This window comes from Myotis brandtii, unplaced genomic scaffold, assembly GCF_000412655.1.
Source record: "Myotis brandtii unplaced genomic scaffold, ASM41265v1 scaffold374, whole genome shotgun sequence".
In the NCBI taxonomy this organism is placed as follows: Eukaryota; Metazoa; Chordata; class Mammalia; order Chiroptera; family Vespertilionidae; genus Myotis; species Myotis brandtii.
Genome location: NW_005364372.1, coordinates 4,260,289 through 4,281,572, shown reverse-complemented (window position 1 = coordinate 4,281,572; position 21,284 = coordinate 4,260,289). Strand labels below are relative to the sequence as shown.

Below are 21,284 nucleotides of genomic sequence, written 5' to 3'. Positions count from 1 at the left end.
GAGAGAGAGAGAGAGAGAGAGAGAGAGGGAGAGAAACATGAATGATGAAAGAGAATCATTGATTGACTGCATCCTGCACGCCCCACACTGGGGATTGAGCCCACAATCCAGGCATATGCCCTGACTGGGGATCGAACTGTGACCTCCTGGTTCATAGGTTGATGCTCAACCACTGAGCCATGCCAACCAGGCCTCATCTCATTTAAATAATTATAAAATAAACATTATTGATTTTTTTTCACCTTTCAGTATCTCAAATGGTTCAAGAACTCTGAATCAATTTTCACTGACATGATACTATGGGCAAGAAAATATAAACTGGTTCCATTTCTTAGACTAACTTACCTTACAATGAGTAAAAATAATTCAGAGATCTTTTCACATTGGCCATATGTCTTTGCTTAATCTGGACACTGAGGTATTGGTGCTCTCTATTGCTGTTATCAAATTCTCTAGGTAGGGGCAGATCTTAGGCCAACCTTAGGACCCTTTTGAATTGAAATTGGCCCGTACCCCCAATGACACTGATGACCTTGAATCAGTTATTTTCTCACTACAAATGAGGGGTTCCTGAATTCTGCATGTCAGCCCAATAAGTTTACTCATGCCTAAAAGATTTGGTCTTCAGTGAGGCTCAGGCATTAGTATTTCTGAAAGCTCTCCTGGTGATTTCAATATGCAGGCAGATTTGAGAACCATTGAACTAGAGAGACTGAACACAGTGGTTGCAACTATGGGACTATCAGACTGCTCAAGTAGAATGAATTACATGGAAATCAGTGAGCTACAGAGTGGTAGCTTGCCCTGCTAGTCTTCAGAGGGCTTCTTAATCCTGATAACAAGGACATACAGAGCAGTAGTCAAACCTGCAGCAGAGAGCTTTTGAGACCAGAGTAATCTGTTTCCCAGGTTTGGATTTCCTAGCTGAAGATCACTTCAGAAGTTAAATACAATTTTTGATTTTTTATAGGTTTTGACTTGGTTAGTAGAGACACCCTTTCCCACTCCTAGGGTCATTCTCAAATGGTTAAAAACATTTTTATTGAAAAGTAAGAGGGACAGAGCAATTATTTTCTGCAAAATTTTAAACATGAGCTCAATGTAGGCTCAGACCAGACCTAGTCTAATCCATTATCTACCAGGACTAAGAGAAAAAAAACTTTCTTGACCAGCTAAACAGCTTGGCCAACTTGGTTGTGTTGGATGGCTTAGGTGATCATGTTGGCAATGTCATGATAGTGGCTAGGTATTAAGATTATAAGAAGGATATGGCATTTTGTACACACAGCATCGTTATGAATCATATAAATGATTTCTCTATCCAAAGCATTGGATAAAAAAACAAAATGAGAAATGTCATATCTACACAGTCATTTGTTTAATTTTGGTTCAAAGCATAAATGAGCCGGACCCAAAAGACTTAAGTTTTTAATCTACAGTTCTAGCTAAGCTATAAAGAGCATGTTACTTTTATAGTCCAGTAAGACTTGGTTATAGTACAGTAAGAAAAGGTTTGTATGTTTGTCTAGTTAATTTGAAGTTATTATTTATGCAGAGTCCATTTTGTTTCATAAAAATTTTAATAAGGACCTACAGTATATTTTATAATAAAGATAAAAGGAAAAATGGATGATTTAAGTATGTCTCTGTCTCAGTTCATTCATCTCTAAAATGGAATTAATAACAGAGCTTACCTTATGTGGTTATGATACCTAAATATATATATTTGGAGGGTCTTAACAATGATATTAACAACTATCCTGTTGAGTTTGTGCCCATGAAATTCAGAACCTTCTTTCATTTGAGTATTGAAGACACTCTTATACTTTAATGGGACTTCATAGTAGTTTAGAGATTCCCAGCCAATGAATGAGATGGTTAAGTGCCACGTCTGCAGTGCTACCTCCTTTGAAATCCAGGTGAGACCCAAGGAACTTCGAAGGGAAAGTACCAAAACTGCACCCTTGAGGTAACCCTCCCTTACTAATCATTGACATTTTTCAGCTTTGCCTTGAAATTTCATTTGTTTTGATAAAAAAATTATAATGCATTATTTATTTTTTCTTTTTTTTAAAATATATTTTATTGATTTTTAACAGAGAGGAAGGGAGAGAGATAGAGAGTTAGAAACATCGATGAGAGAGAAACATCGATCAGCTGCCTCCTGCACATCTCCCACTGAGGATGTGCCTGCAACCCAGGTACATGCCCTTGACCGGAATCGAACCTGGGACCCTTCAGTCCGCAAGCCGACGCTCTATCCACTGAGCCAAACCGGTTTCGGCATAATGCATTATTTCTGGCATTAAAAACATACACTTTTTAAAAGAAATAGTAAACTTATACTTGTGACCTTTGAATTTTGGGAGGGTGATACTTGATATTCTTAGAAATATGAAAAACACTCTGTAATTATATATTTAACCTGAGGACTTCTAAAAATAATGGCAGATATGAATTTATTATAATTTATTGGTACTGTAAAATTTTTTAAATATAAAAATTATTAAACTCATAAAGTAGAATTAAAATATGACTAGTTCTCTTTTAGATGTGTTCCTTTTAATTGAATGAATGTTTATTCAATACAGTATTCTCTTTTTCTCTCTCTCTCTCCACACACACACACATACACACATCTATTATAACCTAAATCTCTCTATATTTCTTGCCCCTGTAGCATGTATAGTAGGAGACAGGAATGTTTCAAAAATGAGTATGGGCATCGAAGTTAGAAATCAGGCTTCATAAAGATTTAGTTTTCTCTCCTATAAACTGAGTATGAAAACGCTTCATTGTAAGGTTGTTTGCAAGAATAAAATAGATAGTTTATGTAATGGATGGGCTTAGTTTATAGCTAGCTTTTAATAAGTTGTCCCCTTTCCCTTAGCAGGGTGTGAATATTAATATCCAACCTGCCCTCCTTTTAATCAGCATTCAACCCTATGTTCACACTCGCCTGGGCCTTATAGCCTTGAAGTGAGAATCTGAAGTCCAGGACTGAAGCCTTTTTGGCCTTAAGCAGCTACATGATTAAGTCATTTGACAATTTTTCATCTATTCCTTTATATAAAGAAAAGGCATTATATCTGTCCTCTAATGTTACTGTCATTTTTCGAAGATGAAATAAAATAGTGTCTATTAAAAATATTTATGAAAATGATGTAAGAAATTTATGTAAATTTTTGTGTAGCAGATTCTTTTTATGCAGAATAGGCAAGATCATGAAAGTTTTTTGATTATTGACATTGAGAGTTATTATTTAGTTGGAAGAATGGCTTTCAAAAAAGAGGCCAAGGGATCATTGTGACTCCTCAGAGCCAGAGTTGCTGTGTGTGAAGAACAAGCACGGATTGGGAATGAGGCTAAGGAGGAGGTGGTCTAAGAAGTAAGAGAGAGGGAGAGACATGCAAGGTAACTGTGAGAGGCAGCAATGACAGATGAGAGTGTGACATTGATCTTGCTTGGGCCAAAAGACACAGTAAAGGAAGAGATACTCTACTCAGTTCCTTTTTTTTTTAAATATTTCGTAAAGGAAGAGATACTCTACTCAGTTCCTTTTTTTTTAAATATTTCTATTGACTTCAGGGAGGAAGGGAGAAGAAGAGAGAGATAGAAATATCAGTGATGAGAGAGAATCATTAATTGGCTGCCTCCTGAACACCCCACACTGAGGATCGGGCCTGCAACCGGGGCATATGCCCTGACCGGGAATCAAACTGTGACCTCCTGGTTCATAGGTTGATGCTCAACCACTGAGCCATGCCAGCTGGACCTCAGTTACAGATTTTTCAAAATAAACTCACTCTAGAAGTAGAATTACAGTTTCTCTTCCAAATACTGTTTGAAGTGTGTACATTTGTAATAATTCTGTATCAGAGACCTATATTATAAAAATAATACTAAATTTGATCTTGTGTTATAATTTTGATTCAAAGAATGAATGCATACTTTTATCATGCTTCACAGACAGAGGGCTTCAATTCATCTAAAATGATACATACTTCCATTTCTACCCTTAAATTTTTGAATGAATTATTGGATATTTTTATTGCTGTGAACTGTAATGCTAAGTTAATGTCCCTTTACCTTAGCTGAGATTAAGAGCTATCAGAGATGCTGGGGCTAAGATATAGGTAATAGCCTGCAAACTTATTATGGGCCAACTCTTTGTTCATTTCTAGCCTGGAACTTCTACTCGACAGTCACTTCAATTCATAAATAATGCATTTTCTTTAAAAAAAATTGCTACCTTGGTTTTGTAGAGGTTTCTTTTAAAAAAATGAGCATTAGTTTTACCTACAAAATGCTATAGGTGTTTTACTAGTTGATAATACTTATTAATTTCTTATTTACTTAGGAAAATTTCTTCTATTTATTTTTCCTTTAAGGATGGAAAATCTTTATATTCTAATTTTTTTTACAGTACCAATAAATTGCCCACATATAGGCAAGATACTTGTTTTAGTTGAAGCTTAAGTGTGGTAAAGATAATAATTTCAATGTAAGTCTTAAACTCTCTTATCAGCGTGAATATGGCAAAGGTGTTTAGTATGATTTGACATTTAAATATCAGCCTACAGAGTTCAGGCGCATTTTATTCTTCCAGTAAATCAGGCAGGCTAAGATATATTTTGAGTAGTTATTCTCATCAATCTTTTGTGCTTTGTCCTCCAAGGATAATAAAATGTAATAATGATTCATTGTTAAGGACGTCCTTAAGCATTTAAAAATCTATAGTTATTCATATAAAAATAAGGATGTTTTTATTATTATTTCTCTTTTGTTTTTTCAGATTTAAAGAAGAAACTTGGTCCTTTAAATGGACAAGGGAACATGGAGGTGTTTTTAATTTTACATATTGAGATATACTTAACTTTCATTCCAGAAAATCCAATGAAGGTGTCAGATTCTTCAGTAGGTGGAACTAAACTGGCAAATCTAGAGACTTGAAATAGCAGAGGGACATAATAGCTAAATGAGATGCCACTCTTTGTCTAGTAAATCCATACTGATAGCTCCCAGGGACTAGCAAGCATGACTGATTCCATTCAGATTTAGGAAAATATAAGAGAAATTTTTAAATTAAATATAAATGTTCCTCCAAGTATAAACAAATGCTACAGCTAAATTTCTGAGAATATATATGTACAAGTTGTGGCAAAAGTAGGTTTACAGTTATTTGTTTGGAAAAGAATACAATAATTACATGATAATACAAGAATAAACTGTTTCACTTACAACTGTATATATATATAATTTATATGCATATATACACATATATTTTCAGTATATGTTATATATATTTATATCTGTGTATATCTTTTATATTTTAGAAACTATGTATTTTATATATAGTTGGAAAATACATTTTATTTTATTTCATTGTTGATCATATTATAGTATAGTGTTTTCATATTAATACCAGGTAAAAAGAAAGTAGGAGTGGATTAAATTCACATTAAGAATAATTAGCTGGGGAGGGGGGGAAGAGCCTAACCCCAGATAATCAAATGTTAGTAATCTAATATTTTCCTGTGGATGTTGACCAGAATATAGTGAATTTTTTATATATTGAAATCTAACATAGATTTCTTTATTCACATGTATTTATATGCATATAAATATGTTTATGTGTATGCATAGTGTACATTTTAGAGTAAACATACATTTTATAAGGCAGAACTCATAACAAAACAAAATTCTTTCACTTCAATATGTCTGAGCAATTGAAGCAATAAAGCAGATAGTAAAGGGAGCTTGTTTTTTATTGACATCTGTATTGTTTTTACTACAACTAAATATAGAAAGCCTCTCTTAATTCAATTTTATCTAAAGCTGTAATTGTTTTTTTGATCTATAGGCACATCAGTTTTATTCAAAGACTAAATTAAACCAAAGCTTATTTTTTGAAAGATTTATACCTAAAAATCATTATTCTCAGTACACAAAGGGATCTATGTTTTTATTTGAGGTGCAGTTATTGAAATTTATAACTTCATAATTCAAAAATTACTTCTCTCTTCAGTAATACTTTTGAAAGTCCCACTCAAAAATTTGGTTCTCTGAACAATCGAAGATGCACTTAAGAGAATGAATATGAGGTACATTGTTTTTAGTATGTTGTAGATCAGGTTTTATTGATGCTTAGATTGATAGTTTAACTATATTATCTTACATTAGTGGTTGCTGGTTAGTTTCTAGTATTTCTTTCTGTGGAGCAAACAATTAAGTTTGTCAGTGTGGCAAATAGGCCCCAATTCATACATACTGCAGAAACAACTGTTTTGTCTTGCAACAAGAAACCTGTTTATTTTGTGAGCATCTTCTTAGGGAAATCAATACTATTTTTTCATGGATCCTTGAAAATATTACACTATGCTTTATCTAAGTGGCCTTCTGTTCTATATCAGAAATTGAACTGAGTTAGGTAAGGAATTGTAGGCCACCAATTATGTTTTATTGGACTCAAATGCACACAAAAATCTAACTTCACAATCAGTTTTTAAATTGTAAGATTACCTGTAAGCAAATATACCTTTTCTGTCTTAGTTTTAGAATCTGTCACGTTACAGAATTTTTTTTTCAATATTGATTTTTGTATTTTACTGAGAGGATTGTTGTCTTTTTTCATTGTGTAGTCATTTCTCTGGGGCTCACAGCACATTCTTGGTAACTAATTATGGTGTCTCTGTTTCTTGACTCTTGCCTATGGTTTTTGAACAGATTTAAGGGACCTTTATTCCATATAGACTCTACGGAATCCCTAATGAATTGTTTGAGCTCTCTGCAGTACCCTTGGATTTGTATCTTGTGTGTAACTCTTATCCAAGAAAGTCACCAAAAAGTGAGAATGATATAAAAAATTGGAAATAATATTCTGCATGCTTTTCTTCAACTGGATAGAATGAGTGAAGTAACTCATTTTAGTCTTGCTCTAAAACCAATTGAGTTCATAAAATAAAGCCTTTGATCCTTAAGTAAAATGAGATTTAATTATGCCAATTTATACTAGTGCATCAAATATCCACTTAAAAAGACAAAGAGGTTCTTTCAGATTAGGCTTAAAAATACCCCGTTTCCAATACTAAGTTTAAAATCAAGTAATGGGCTACAATAAAATAGATCAGCTAAGTGCAAATAATGAAATTGATATAACAACTCATAGAATATACATTTTAAAAGCATTAAATGAGAAATAATGAGCTTATCTTATATAATATAAAGAAACTTCCACAGTAAAAACACAATTATGACACGTTGTATATTAAAAACACAATAAAAGGAGTGGGAAATGTAATTGCATTGGTTGAATTGCATTGGAAGTTTTTCTATTTAGATTAACAAGGAAGAGAGCAGTTGTCATAAATTTGTCATAAGATTTGCCAGGGGTTCGTGATTAAGCAGGAGAGAGTTGGCTGAACAGAGGGGAAGGATGCAGGAAATTCTGTGATGCTTTCCCTTGCCCCTCATGCTGATGCCTCTCCTGGCACAGACATGGTCCTCGCAGGGTAGAAAGGGGGCTGAGTTCCTGCTATGTTGGCATCTGTTTACACATGGGCTTCCATCACCATTCCAGAACTAACCCTCAGGATCCTGACAGCCATTTTTTTGGGGTTCCTTAGAAAAGTTCATTATTTGCAAAGCTGCATCTCATCTGGGGGGAAAGAGCACTTAATGGGCTTCAGTACCACCAGATATCTTCACTTCTAGAAAGCTGTCTCTTCATATTTATAGAGCAAAACTTTAGGAAAAGGAGATTAATTGTGTTGGAAACACAATTATTCTGAGTCTTTGACAAATGGTTTTGGGGGAAAAGCTTGGAGGATATAATTAATGTGAATGGAATAAATATTTCAAACTAGAAAGAGCACAGTTTACACGATCTCAACACAAAGCAATAATAAAGTAGAAATTAATAACGAAGTTTTAAATAGAAAATACTAGAGCCATAAAATGCAAACCACTTTTCTAAGTTTTTGGATCATAAAGGAAATCAAAACTGTAATTACTGACAGTTAAGAAAAAATGGCAATGATGAGGTCATGTGTCAAGATGTGCGGATAGGATGGAACTGCAATTAACAGACACATTTCAGATCTGTGCTTTGTTATTAAGTATTTAGTGAAAATAAACTACCTACTCAATATGATAATTTAGACATATAATACAAAGGAAAGAAGGTGAAGGAAATAATTTTCAAAATAAAATATTGATGACAGGCAAATTTAATAGAGTAGACAAATAAGCTGAAGAGTATATTATAGGAAAAATACATTTCGATAATATGGATCTTATTTTAGGATTTGGCAGTATGTTTAACATTAGAAAATATTTCAATGTTTTATATGATTTTGGATTGCTTGTTTCATGTGGGTGTGTTTTGTTTTGCCTTGGGTATATGGGTTCTTGGATAGTTCATAAAAAATTAATGCCTTTTCATCAAAAGGCAATTAAATACAAACTTGTTTTTACACAAGTTTTATACAGATTTGTGAGTTCAGAGGTTAAATGCAAGCTCCCGCATAAGTGATGTTTTTCTGGGCAGTGTCAATGTTAAGCATCTCAAGGAGATCTGGAAACCCCCAACCTTCAAAATTGTTATTTTCCCGGAAACAGTAAATCCATTTGGTAGACTAAAGGAGAAAACATAGATGGTAACCTTTTTAAGAAATCTCCAAAATGGAGTCCAAGTACATTGTGTATTTAAAAAACATTTTGAAACCAAAAACAAGAACCAAATTAGTTATAGAAAAAATGATTTCTAACAGTGACAAATTATTCCTAACCCAATATTTAAGCATTAATCATCTGTAATAGAAAAGTAACATTGACATTCTCAGTGAAGAGCAAGAAAAATATGTACCACTCCCCTCCACATGCTATTCTTGAGGTTCTAAGTCAAGAACCAAAATTTTGAGATACAACTCTTGAAAATTGTGAAGAGGACATTGCTGTTACTTTTGGAAGATAATATTATTTCAAGCCACAGAGTCATTTACCAAATACTTATTGCACAACTACTGTGTGGCCAGCGCTGTTCTAGACACGTGAGAGCAGGCTGTGCACAGCATCGGGAAGACTGATCCAGGAAGGGTATCATTCCAAGTGGGTAAGTGGGAGAAGACAGGGGACACGTGAATTAAGGTAAAATTCTAGTGACTTCAGGTTGGATGTCCTTGGCTACTTAAAAAGTCAAAATGTGTCAGCAGAAAAAAATTATTATCAATAACAGGAGGATGTAAAATACACATGAAAGTAGTAGTTTTGAAATAATCATGTATAAAATGTAATGGACGCATCTCCATTCACAATAGCAATGCAAAGAATATGAAATATATGCAAACAAACTTAACAAGAAAGTACTGGACATATAATTTTAAAAAATCTAGATGTGAATGTATATCACATGAATACACACTTATGTATTCATACTTATATATTAATTGAAAGAATACATGACTATATAAATGGAGCAATTTATGTTTCTGGCTAGAAAGACTCATCGTAAAGATGTCATTTATCTTCATATTTTTTATATATTTACTGCTGCTATAATTTTAATAAAATTCTTTGGGACCCTTGTAAAGAGAATATAATATTCATCTGGAATAATAAACATTAAAGAACAGCCATAAATAATTTGATTAAGAAGGGATATAAAAGGGCACCTGGGCTAGGAGATATTAAAACATATCATAAAGCTGCAGTGGAATTGAGCTGGAAAATGTAGAAACCCATTCACTAGAGTAGGGATGCCACATTTGTTGCAGTTACCATCTCCTTCCATCTTCCTCGCCGTGGCAGACATTCATTGCTAAGTGCCCTAGGTGCCCACCCTGGGCCTGGACATGGTCTGAGAATACCCCAGGCAGGCACGATTAGACCATCAAAGTTGGCACATGGATTAAAACATTCAGGCACTTTATTCAGGTGTGTGATAAAAGTGGCTTTTAAGCTCTCAAGGGAAGGAAAGATTCTTTCAGAAATGATTCTGGAAAACCTGGCTAAGTCTTTGGAAAAAAATAGAGTTAGCCTTTACTTTACATTGTATACTAAAAATAAATTCCAGATGGATCAAAGGATTGAATGTAAAAAAAGAAAGCAGGAAAGAGCTCGAAGATAATATACTTATCTGACATCAAAGTAAAGTGGGTCTTAGCAGAAAAGCAAAGGAAGAAATCAATAAAAGACAGGATGGATAGATGATGTTACTCCAAAATGTTTCATTTCTGTAAGTCTTAAAAGTACTATTTATAAAACATACTGGGTATGTTTTACAATATTTTGTAAGATATTGTTTGAAAATATATATGTCTATGCACATGTGTACCTACTAGTGCTTGCTGCAGCAGCACATAGAATACATATAATATAATTTTTAAAATATTCTAAAGAGATTAGATTGAAACATACAAAAAATATCTTAGCCATTCATTTAAGGTGGGTGATTATGAATAATTTTTTACAATAAATATGTTATTCCAAAAAGGATTGTGTATCAGATTTACAAAGGGAAAAATAGGAAACTAATATTTTTTTAATTATTTTTTTTGCCTGGGCATGGGACCCCCATCTCCCCCCAATCACCGCTCCGCCCCCTGCCCAGGCCTGATGCCTCTGGCCCAGGCGTCAGGCCTGGGAAGGGGACCCCCATCTCCCTCTGATCGCCGGCTCGGCCCCCCACCCAGGCCTGAAGCCTCTGGCCCAGGCTTCAGTGTTGGGGTCCAGCCCCAGCAGGTCCAGGGGTTTCCCAAGGTGTGGACGGAGTCTGCGAAGAAGGAATGAATAGAAGACATGGAGGCAGCGTTCAGTTGATCATAGGAGCTAGGTTCTCTCGCCAGGTTCTCCAGCCAAGTTCTGTCTTGGAAACAAATACTTTTTTTAAAAAAAAATCGAATATTCAGTATTTTTACAGACATTATTTCTGAGTTCTTTTAACAATCTTTTGAAGTATCTAATAATACTCCACTTTTAAACATGAGGGACCTGAGGTTCAGTGAGATTGAATAAATGCCCCAGCAGAGGAGTTAGAGTTGTGACCTGAAGTGGAGGTTTTGTGATCCCAAGGCCATGACCCAGCATCAGTTGTGGATCTCTGTTCTGCTTGACGCCAGAATTGGAGAGAAAGAACGGGGGAAGGAGGTTATGTTTATTTCAGGCCTGAACTCTCAACAGCAAAGGGGCTTATTTTATCCCACTCTCTGCCTGTCCCCACTTCCTCCCAGTCAGTCCTTCAAGGGGCTGGGAAGGCAAATGCCTACCTCCTCTACATGTTAGGCTCCTAGAGGGGAAACATCAGAGTTGGGGGGAAAGGGGGCGCTTGCTCTTCTTTACCATTTGCAAGATCCTGAGATCCTTGTTTTCCTGGCCCACTACTTCGTAAATCTTGTATTTGAGTTCTTGTGGTTCCTAAGACTGTTAATGTTTTTTTAAAAAAAGGTTTATTGCTCTATTATAGATGTTCTGGAGCTTTTAATTCTGTGGATTATAGGCATCTTGTTGCAAAATGATGGAATCAAATGTATGCAATATACCAGTAGCTCTAGGTAAGAAATGAGCGCTCTTCAGGAAGTATTTTGAGACTGTTAATATGCTTAGATAAGTGTGTTTCACTCAATCTTTCTTCTGTCAGCACTCAAGCTTCTCAAATCCCATCGTTTTCCTTTGGAATGATAGCACCATAAGAAATGAATACACTTATGTTACTATGCTAGCGAATGTAGCCAGCTTACAAGTTTGGGTCTGGGGTATGTTATTCCGCTAAAATAAGTTTGCCTGTTTTGAAAATATATTTGTGTATATTATGATTGATATGTGGTATTATCCTCTGGCCTGAGTCTGGGCCATTTCTCTGCTTCTTCTGTTCACAGGGGATCATTATTTAAAAACATCCAATTAGATATGACAAACTTCAAATTGGCTCAAATAAGGAGCATAGTTATATTTAGGATATTGTTCCTCTAGAACTGTTGGTGATGGCAGTTTTCTTCCAAGTTAGTTTTAGAAGATATTTCTAAAAGGCATGATTGTGATCACTTTGCTTCAAGCTTCCCAACCTGCACCGAAGCCTCTGATCCTTTTACGTTCAGTTTATGACACTGCAGCCGCTGCTGACATCTGGGAGAACTGCAGGAAGGACTTGCCTCACACAGAGCCTTTCACGAAGCTCTGTTGTCCTTCCAGAGTTTTAGTTGGGTCCCCACTGCTTGTCAAAAAGTCACTCTTCATATTGCCTAAGGCTACCTTTCAAGAAACTTTTATTATTTAATGTACCCTGAGTTCCAGCAAAATTGTACCAATCAATATTCAGCTGACGATGCTCATTTTCTGTTTTCTATGGTCATTACCATTGTTTTTAAATCCTCACCCAAGGGTATGTTTTTTGTTGATTTTAGAGATAGAGGAAGGGGGAGGGAGGGGAAGAGGAGGAGGAGGAGAGAGAGAGAGAGACATCAATGTGAGAGAGAAACATCCATCAGTTGTCTTTTGTACATGCACCGACAGGGGATCAAACCCACAACCTTTTGGTGTATGGGACAATGCTCCAACCAACTGAGCCACTTGGCCAGGGCTGGTCATTACTATTTTGATTTCCTGGTATATCATATCTCATCCTCTGTCTCTCTCTGAATGAGATCCTACCTGCCTTAAGTCATCAATGGAGCTTTCCAGCATCTCAGACTTTGAATGCCCACAGAGCCTTAGTTTGGATCTCTTACACCATATACCTGTGTCCACTCCTGCTCTCTACATCCTTTTCATTCCCTCATATAAGTCCTCTTTCTTCACTTAGCTTGGTTTCTATTTTCCATTGACTCCAATTTTATGTCTTAAAATGGGATCTTATTCTCATTGAACCCCTTGCATTGCAAATATCATTTTGTATTTTTTTTATTTTGAAATGACCTCTCAAGGACAAGTGTTTGGCCCTGTGCATGTCACCTATACTTTTTTGAGGTCAGTGTGACCAAACCATAACTTGAGACCCAGGTCACTCTCACTTTGAACCTGCCCTTCATTTGGCCCCGCCTACCTGAGGAGAGGAATTGAACACCCACAAGAATGCTACAGTTAACACTGCAGATTATTAGGTGGCTCCCCAGCCCCTTTTGTGGAGCCCAGTTAGGGTGACAGAGTGACCTAATCTAATGAAGTCACAGTTAGAAAGGAGAGTGTTCCATCTTTTCCGTTTCAAGCAATCTGTTCCCAATCCCATTGCGTCCCCAGGGTGCAGGGGATTCTAGACTGCCTTCTTTGGTCTTTTCAGCTCTTTTACTGATTTCTACCCATGGAATTTACTCGGAGTCTTTTGGGACACACCATGTGGCCAAATCCACTTTCTACTTTTGGCAGAGATATCCCTCATGGGTGCTCTACCATTTAGCTCTCCCACCATTATATCCCCTTCCTCCAACCCAGCAGCCATCAGTCTTTTCCTGTCTTTGGACCCCTCTGGTGTCTGGCCTTTTATGGAGATTGTTGGTTTCAGATCTGTTTCTGCTAGTGCATACGAAGTGTGACCGTTAGCTCCAGAGGACAGAAGACCTAGGGGGAAAGAGTGTATATCTGCTGATCAAAAGAGTGCCTGTCTCTATCTTTGCTTTAAATGCTCCCTTTTTTTATAACCTTAATCTTTCATGTTTTAGCATTGCACGGGTTAAGGGAAAACTTTCCCTGTCACATCTTTTCTGTTCCTAACTATTCTTGCTCCTCTCATGTTTACATTGCCAACTAGTACCCCGCGAGAAGACTTGCCTATAGAAGGTGTTCAATTAAATGCTGGATTCATAATCCTGTCCATTTTTTGACTTCCCACATCTTATTCACGTCTGCTATTGCAGAAGCTGAGTACAATTAAAGCCTTCGCCAAATTGCCTGTGTTGTATTTCTCAGTCAGAAACTTGCAAAGAATATTTTAAACAGTTGTCGTGTGGGCTTTTCCTGAAATGCCATGTCACTCCAAAAGTGATACTCTGCTATTTTGACTACTCATAGAAAATGAGGAAGGAGGTAGGCTGAACAGAGAGAAATTCCAACTGACATAGTACTCCTAGCCAAGCCAGTGGGGTAGGAACATTTCTTATCTTTAGAATTTTGGAAATAAGTAAGGCATTGTGAATTCTTAAAGATCTCTCCTGTCTGTGACGAATGTAAATAAGAAATAATAATGATAGCTGGCGTAGGGATAACCTATGGGTAAAAAACACCACCACCTCCTTTCTTGACATTTTGTATACTAATTCCAACAGTATTATGTGGCAATACACCTTGTTAGGGACTATGTGTTTTAGAGCAAATCAACAAGTTATATCAACTCACTATTTGAAAAACACCTTAGCATTTTTTGTATGTTTTAAAATAGGTTACAGGGGGGGAAATAACAAACTTTCCATTCACATTAGATTGCAGCAATGCAGTGATTTCCTGTACATTTAAAGGGTTTCTGAAATGTTAGTTTAAAAAATTCTAGTAATGATATTTTAAATATACATAGGAGATATGGGGGGTGGGGGGTTGACATCTTGTCCAGGAGAGAAAAATCTATACCACTGAACTATGGGGGTTGCTTAGTGAAAATAATATAAATATTCTGGCCTAAAGCACTTTGGTGTGTTTGAAAGTGTGGCTAAGATAATCAAATGATACTACTTCCCAATGATTCCCAGAGGAATTTATTTATGTTCTCAGTGGCTCCTGCCAGGTCCTCTGGAAAGTCCTCCTTGTTCACGTCTCCCTGGGAGCACTTCCAAAGTGGCTGGTGGGGAAGGTAGGTGTCCATTGTGGAGACTGCATCTTTTCCACAGACCAAGCCCACAGCCCGCGAGCCTCGGTGGGGAGCCCCGGTATTGTCTTCTCAGCTTGTAGGGGAGGAATAAAGGAAGACCACATTTTTGATGACTAGCTTCAGTGTGCCCTAAGGAAATTCTAATGAGAAAACTTAGCTTTTTTACCAAGGGCTCTTAGATGCCTTAGCAGTTCTCTCATACATTTAGTAGCTTCTGATGTATTGCTTTCAATGAGCTCCATGGCCATACTCCACGTTTTTATAAACACAGCTCTTAACTCCATTTTTTCCCCTTCCTCTAGCCTTCTTCTATGTGTTTTTCTCAATTCAGTGGTGGCCATCTCGAATCCATCCGAAACAAAGGCCTGGGGAAGAGGTGGGGGTGGCACTAGGTACAGTCTTATTTTTGTCACAAAGTTAAAATCTTTTTGTTTAATTGGGAATTTTAAATGGAGTTTGTTGTTCAAAGCTTTTGACAATTATATTTACTTTTGTTATTTGGGGAAGAGAAGCAGTCTGATTTTACAGTTTTGCCAAGTCCAAAATTTTTGGACTTCTGTACTCCCTTTCATTTCTGTCTCAGAACAGTTACTTTTGGCCTGAGCTCCTCTTCCTTGTCATATGGTGCAATAAGCAGCAAGGAACAAGTACCACGCCCTGATGGCGTGGTCTTCTGCAGCTTCTTCTCTAGAGCTGCAAGTTCATTGGGCACTTGGGTTGCCTTTGGAGTAATTGGAAGCTTCAGTTTTACTGAGTATTTCTCAGTGGCAAGAATTGTCAGCTTTCCAGCTGTCATACCTGTTTTCTTGCTACCTGATTCTGACCAATAGCCAACCTTAACATTTGGGACCTGTGCCCCATTCTGTTCCAAGTGGTCAGTTCATCTCTCTGTGAAGGTAGGGTAGGCATGGTAACAGAAAGACCAATCAATATCAGTGGATGATGAGAATAAAATTATGTTTCTCATTTATGTAAGAGTCCCTGGGTTATAGGAGTTGAAATCAGCACAACAGCTGTCCTCTCCTGTGTCCCTCTTAGACTCATACATATAGTAGTTTGAAATTTTCCACACATTTCTTCCATGTTGCCCGGGAACTAGAAGGGAGACAGCATGGAGAGAGCGCTCATGGTCATTCAGTAGAGGCTGGATCTGGAGTGGCCCATGGTATTCCTGCTCACGTTCCATTGGAGAGAATGCTGTTATTTTAGGAACTGCAAGGGAGGCTGGGATGGGTAAGGTAGGTGGAGAGAAGCGTTCGGTAGTTAGCTACTGGTCTCTGCCACAAGATGGTGGGAAGGAATTTATGTGTGTCGAGGATACGCATAAGGAAAAGAAACTGAGTACCCGAGAGGCAATTGGACTTAATGACTAGAGCAGTGGTTCTCAACCTTCCTAATGCCGCGACCCTTCAATACAGTTCCTCATGTTGTGGTGACCCCCAACCATATAATTATTTTCATTGCTACTTTATAACTGTAATTTTGCTAACTTTTATGAATCATAATGTAAATATCTGATATACAGGATATATTTTCATTGTTACAAATTGAACCTAATTAAAGCATAGTGATTAATCACAAAAACAATATGTAATTATATATGTGTTTTCCGATGGTCTTAGGCGACCCCTGTGAAAGGGTCGTTGGATCCCCCAAAGGGGTTGCGACCCACAGATTGAGAACCGCTGGGCTAGATGATAAAGGACTGAAAGGTGAAAAAGGAACTGGTTACTATCAGGTGATATTCTCAAAGGTATAACTGTCCTGATTATTGTCAATGTAGCAAAGGAAAGGGTGGGTTCATAAAAGTTGTTCTTTATGGTTGTATGTGTTAAAGAGTGCGTGACTGCTTGAGGATAGAGTTTTTAAATTTTACTTGGGCATTTTGTAAACATGACTAACATGTTCTCCACACTTATCAATTAGTGGCATTGTTTTGAAAAAATAAGATATTTTCACATGCCGATTGTGCTTGCTCCTCTAGGAAGAAAGACCACACACACGCACACGCACACAAATGCTTGAGAAAGGGAGGCAGTGGAGGATGCGAACCAAAACTTTGTTTACAGGTCTGACCATGATTTTCTTGGCTTTTGTTGGGAGAGCTGCATTTAAAAGTAATTGTTAGATAACAATGAGATGATGTTTGCCTGACTCTTGGCAGCCGAGTACTCCTTGGAACAGCAGAGGAGGTTTTGGTGCCAGCCCTTAGGCTTCTTCAGAATTACAACTAAGAGTAGTAGGTCAGCAAGTTCTCTCTCATGGGGACTACTGTCCATTGCAACTCTCAAGGTTTACTTCTGTTCTTGAATGCTTGATTTCCTGCTTCTTGCTTTTCTTTTATTTAAAAAATATTTTTATGGATTTCAGAGAGGAAGGGAGAGGGAGAGAGAGATAGAAACATCAATGATGAGAGAGGAATCATTGATTGCTGCCTCCTGCACGGCCTTCACTGAGGATTGAGCCAGCAGTCCAGGCATGTGCCCTGAGCTGGAATCAAACTCTGATATCCTGGTTCATAGGTCCACACTCAACCACTGAGCCACATGGACCAGGCTTCCCGCTTTCCTTTCTGCCATCTCCTAGTCTAGCTTACTTTGGATACCATTTCAAAGTCATTCGATAGCTTTGTTATGGCTGTGAATGCCTCTCCACTTCAGCCTATTCTGTACCCTGATTTTTTTATGCTCATAAAAGCTTTCAATGGAGTGCACTTTCTATGGGACATATTTCAAGACCTGTCGCTATCTGTGCCTAGACAAGGCCTGGCCCAGCAGCCAAAGATCTGCAATTCTGGCTTCAGGTTTACCACCGTCGGCTGCGTGACCATGGAGAAATCACTTAGAGTGACTAAATGTCACCGGGTATTCTGCCAAACAATAAGTATTACTTGGTCATAGAAGATTAGAAAATATTGTGCACTGTATCCTCCTCATAGTCATCTAAAATTGCAGAGTGGTGCATTTGAAAGGCTCTGAGAGGTTCTGCCACAGAGCAACCTGTTTACCTGGGTTTAACCCTGCAGACCCTTGCTATTGACCCTCAGATCCTTTTGTTCACACGTCACTATTAACACTCCAAGCAAACCGTGTTCCCCAGAAGACACACTTGGAAAAAGTGAACTAGACTTGATGGCACTAAGGACCTTCCAGAAATTCCCTACTTTGTCATCTTTATCAACGATGGAGAACGGCAGCCCCAGAGTGAGACACCTGGACGTTACCAATCCCAGTTCCCTCACTGACCACGTGGGCAGCCTTGGTGAGTTACTTAACTTTTTTGTTCCTTAGTTTTTTATTTGTCAAACGAGGGCAATAATAGCTTTGCCCTAATGAGATTGTTTTCAGCACTAAGTGAGCTCATGCAGGTTTAGTGCTCAGAGCTAAACCTGGAGTGAAATAAGCACTTAGCAAATGTTGCCTCTGTTGTAGGCACTATCTTCATGTTCCTTTTACTTTCCCATACTTCTATGTTTCCCATACTTCTATATCTTTCTCCTTCAATAAAATGACTTTCTTATCCTCACACCTTAGCTATCACCTTGAATGAGATGAGCAAGATATAGTGAAAAGAGAACAGTCTTAGATTTGTGTTCTCAGCCCAGAACCACAATTTACAAGCAGGGTCCCCTGAGCGAGTTCCTCAGTCTGTTTGACTGCAGATCCCCTGGCAAACTGGGATGAGTATGATGACCCACAAGGTTGCTGTGGGTGCTTTGATGTGTATTCACACACACACACACACACACTCACACACACATATACACACACTCATACACACTCACACACACACACAATTATGTGTTCTGTGTGGGTGGTGCTAATCTCAGTTACCGACACATAGGTATTTGGTAAATGAGGACTGTTGCTATTATTATCATTGGATTATTAGCTTAAGTCCTGCTTAAGTCCTATTCTCACGTTGTCATTTTCCCTGACCACCGTTGTCCAAGTAACACAGTTTTCCCCAGAACTGGGAGAGCTTGACATCTGTGTATCACACATCTACATCATTTAATTATTGGCTTTTTAAAAATATTCTGTCTTACCAGCAAAGGTTTTGAAGTTAGGGTGTACATTTTACGTTTTTTGCTTTTTTTTTTTTAGAGGACATGGCGTTTCACCCTTTCACACAGAAGGGGCTCAATTGGATGCAATTTAGGCTAAAAAAAGGAACTGAAGGAGGGGGAAGGGCTACACACTCCGCTGCCCCTGTTTTATCTGCTGGATGTGACAATCGGAGTAAACAGTCCACTGGAAGCCTCAAAAGGCATGAAAGACAGCAGGTGCTGAAGGCACTTTGGATATGATCGACAGAAACAATTGGAAAGACTAATAAAATAGTCAAGTTCTGCCAAGATTTAATTAAGAAAATAAATGTGGAAATACAAATAAACATTGTTAGAAATGGGAATGGGTATAAGGATGCTTTAAGAAGGATATTAGTCATAAGGAATATGAAAAAAATATGTGCCCAAAACTTTAAAACTGAGATAAAATAGTTTTAAAAAAAATAAAACCATAAAGTGACTCAAAATAGAACCAAAAACTTGATCGGCAAGCAGCAAATACACTATCTCAGGCCAAGGTTCAGGGTGCATTGAACTACTGGATAAGAAATAAAACATAAAACTGGTCAAAATTAGAACTAGCTGAAATGGAGTTTTATCATTTTGGCTGGAGGTGATCAGGGACATCTCCATAGAATGGATGAGCCCAAGACGGTAAAGGAGAAGGAAGGATAAAAGAGATTTGGAGTAAAGAAGGCACAATATTAGCCCATTTTAAACCAGGGATGCTTCTCATATTATTTTTGCTACTTCTCTGGATATGGGAGCTATCTCTAAGTTTAAAATTAAGTTGTTATGAGAATGGATGAGGCACGGTGGTAAAGGGAGCCAAGCACTTCATCTGGAGTAGATGTTGGTTCAGAGGAGCAGGAGGAGAGGGAGCTGAGCTTGAAGGCACGGAGTCTCAGAGTGAGATGTGAGCCTCACATTTCACATCCCTGCTCTGCTGACAGAGCTGCTTTCCATTCCCTAGATGCTGAGAGTTTGGGAAGTGTATATATTTTAAGTGAAATCATTTTGGCCTTCCTTTTCTTGGTAATGGGAATTTGTTTCAGTGAAAATTTCCTACAGGCTGCTTAAAAGCACTGCACGGAACAATGGGCCTTGTGGCGAGTGAAACGCGTGCGGGGAAGTACTTAGAGTTCAGTGTGAGTTATTTTTATTTCCATTCATAGACATGTCTCCGTGAAGTTCAAATTAGCCCTTGGACAGTGGAAGGCAGTCTGTTAATTTAAAGCTAGACTTTTTTTTTGCTTCCATAAAGCCAAATTTAGGATAGATTTCTAAAGCTAAATAAACAACAGTCTACCTCCCCATTAAAAATGAGCGTGTCGGGTTTCTGTGTATTTAACTTCTTTAAATAATCTTCACTTAGCATTTCTACAAGGGCCCTTAAATATTTAGGAAGAGGCGATCTTTTACAGTCAGGCCTTGTTTGTTAGAGGGACGCTAAGATGGGAGGGGCCTTCTTAATTTTATCACTAAAATCCTGTAGGTGTCCTGTGGATTTTAACAAGCGAAAATGGAGGCTGAGAAAGTTGTGCATCTTGGGAGGGGTGTCACTGTGACCTGCTGAGAGGCAGCAAAGGCTGAAATCCTTGGAGATGTTGCCTAGCATCCTTTTTCTGTAATGCCGTAACATAGTATTTCAAAAAATTGTCAGAGGAAGCGAATGTTATACTTTATGGCCATGGTTCTGAGTCTGATTCTTAATCAGAATCCCCTGTGGAGTTCTTTAAAATGTGTACATAGGAGCCCCGCTTTGGAATTTCTGATTCAGTAGTAATTCAAAGGCATGGTGTGTGTGTGTGTGTGTGTGTGTGTGTGTGTGTGTGTGTTAAAAGTTCCACGAGTTATTCTGGGTTTGAGAGCTATTATAATATACTGAGTTCCTTCTCTGTGAAAATTAATTGTTTAAGAACTTCACTCTACAGATTTCACACATGCCCAGTTATAACAGGGCTACTACTTAAGAGATTGCAAGGTAAAGGTTTAGTAGAACTGTTGCATGTATGATGTGTGTCATTTTTTCTATCAAAGGACACTTTACAATTCAATCAATAACACAGTTAATTATGTACTTATTAATTAAATAGTTATGTATTTTAATTTTTAAAATTTTATTTACCATATTTTAAATACAACAAAACCTTCACGGAGTTAAAAACACAGATATTAGGAAATTTAACAATATTCTGATTTACAGAAAAAATTTATCAAAATGATAGTAATTTTACAATGTAGATTTAAGTGGATAATTTCACTATATTTGACATCCTACTGAGAGAGGATTATTTTTGTTAAAATGCTGGGTATTAGGAGGCAGTTAGACAGACTAGACAGAGTTTAAATAAGTTCAGGCTTAGAATCATGGTTCTACCAGTGTGACCAGGCAACTAATGTAACCTTAAAATATGGCCTTATTAA

The 21,284-nt window shown here is 37.4% G+C and overlaps 1 protein-coding gene and 1 long non-coding RNA gene across 3 annotated transcripts in view; both read left to right on the top strand.

Moving 5' to 3' along the window:
- Positions 1–21,284, top strand: part of HDAC9 (histone deacetylase 9) — an 846,941-nt gene that overhangs the window by 265,860 nt on the left and 559,797 nt on the right. The window lies entirely within an intron of this gene.
- LOC106727143 overlaps positions 8,497–21,284 on the top strand; it is a 19,765-nt gene continuing 6,977 nt past the window's right edge. Inside the window, exons 1-2 of the long non-coding RNA XR_001363300.1 lie at positions 8,497–8,506; positions 9,934–9,937. This is a non-coding gene — a long non-coding RNA (uncharacterized LOC106727143). The remainder of the gene's footprint in view (positions 8,507–9,933; positions 9,938–21,284) is intronic.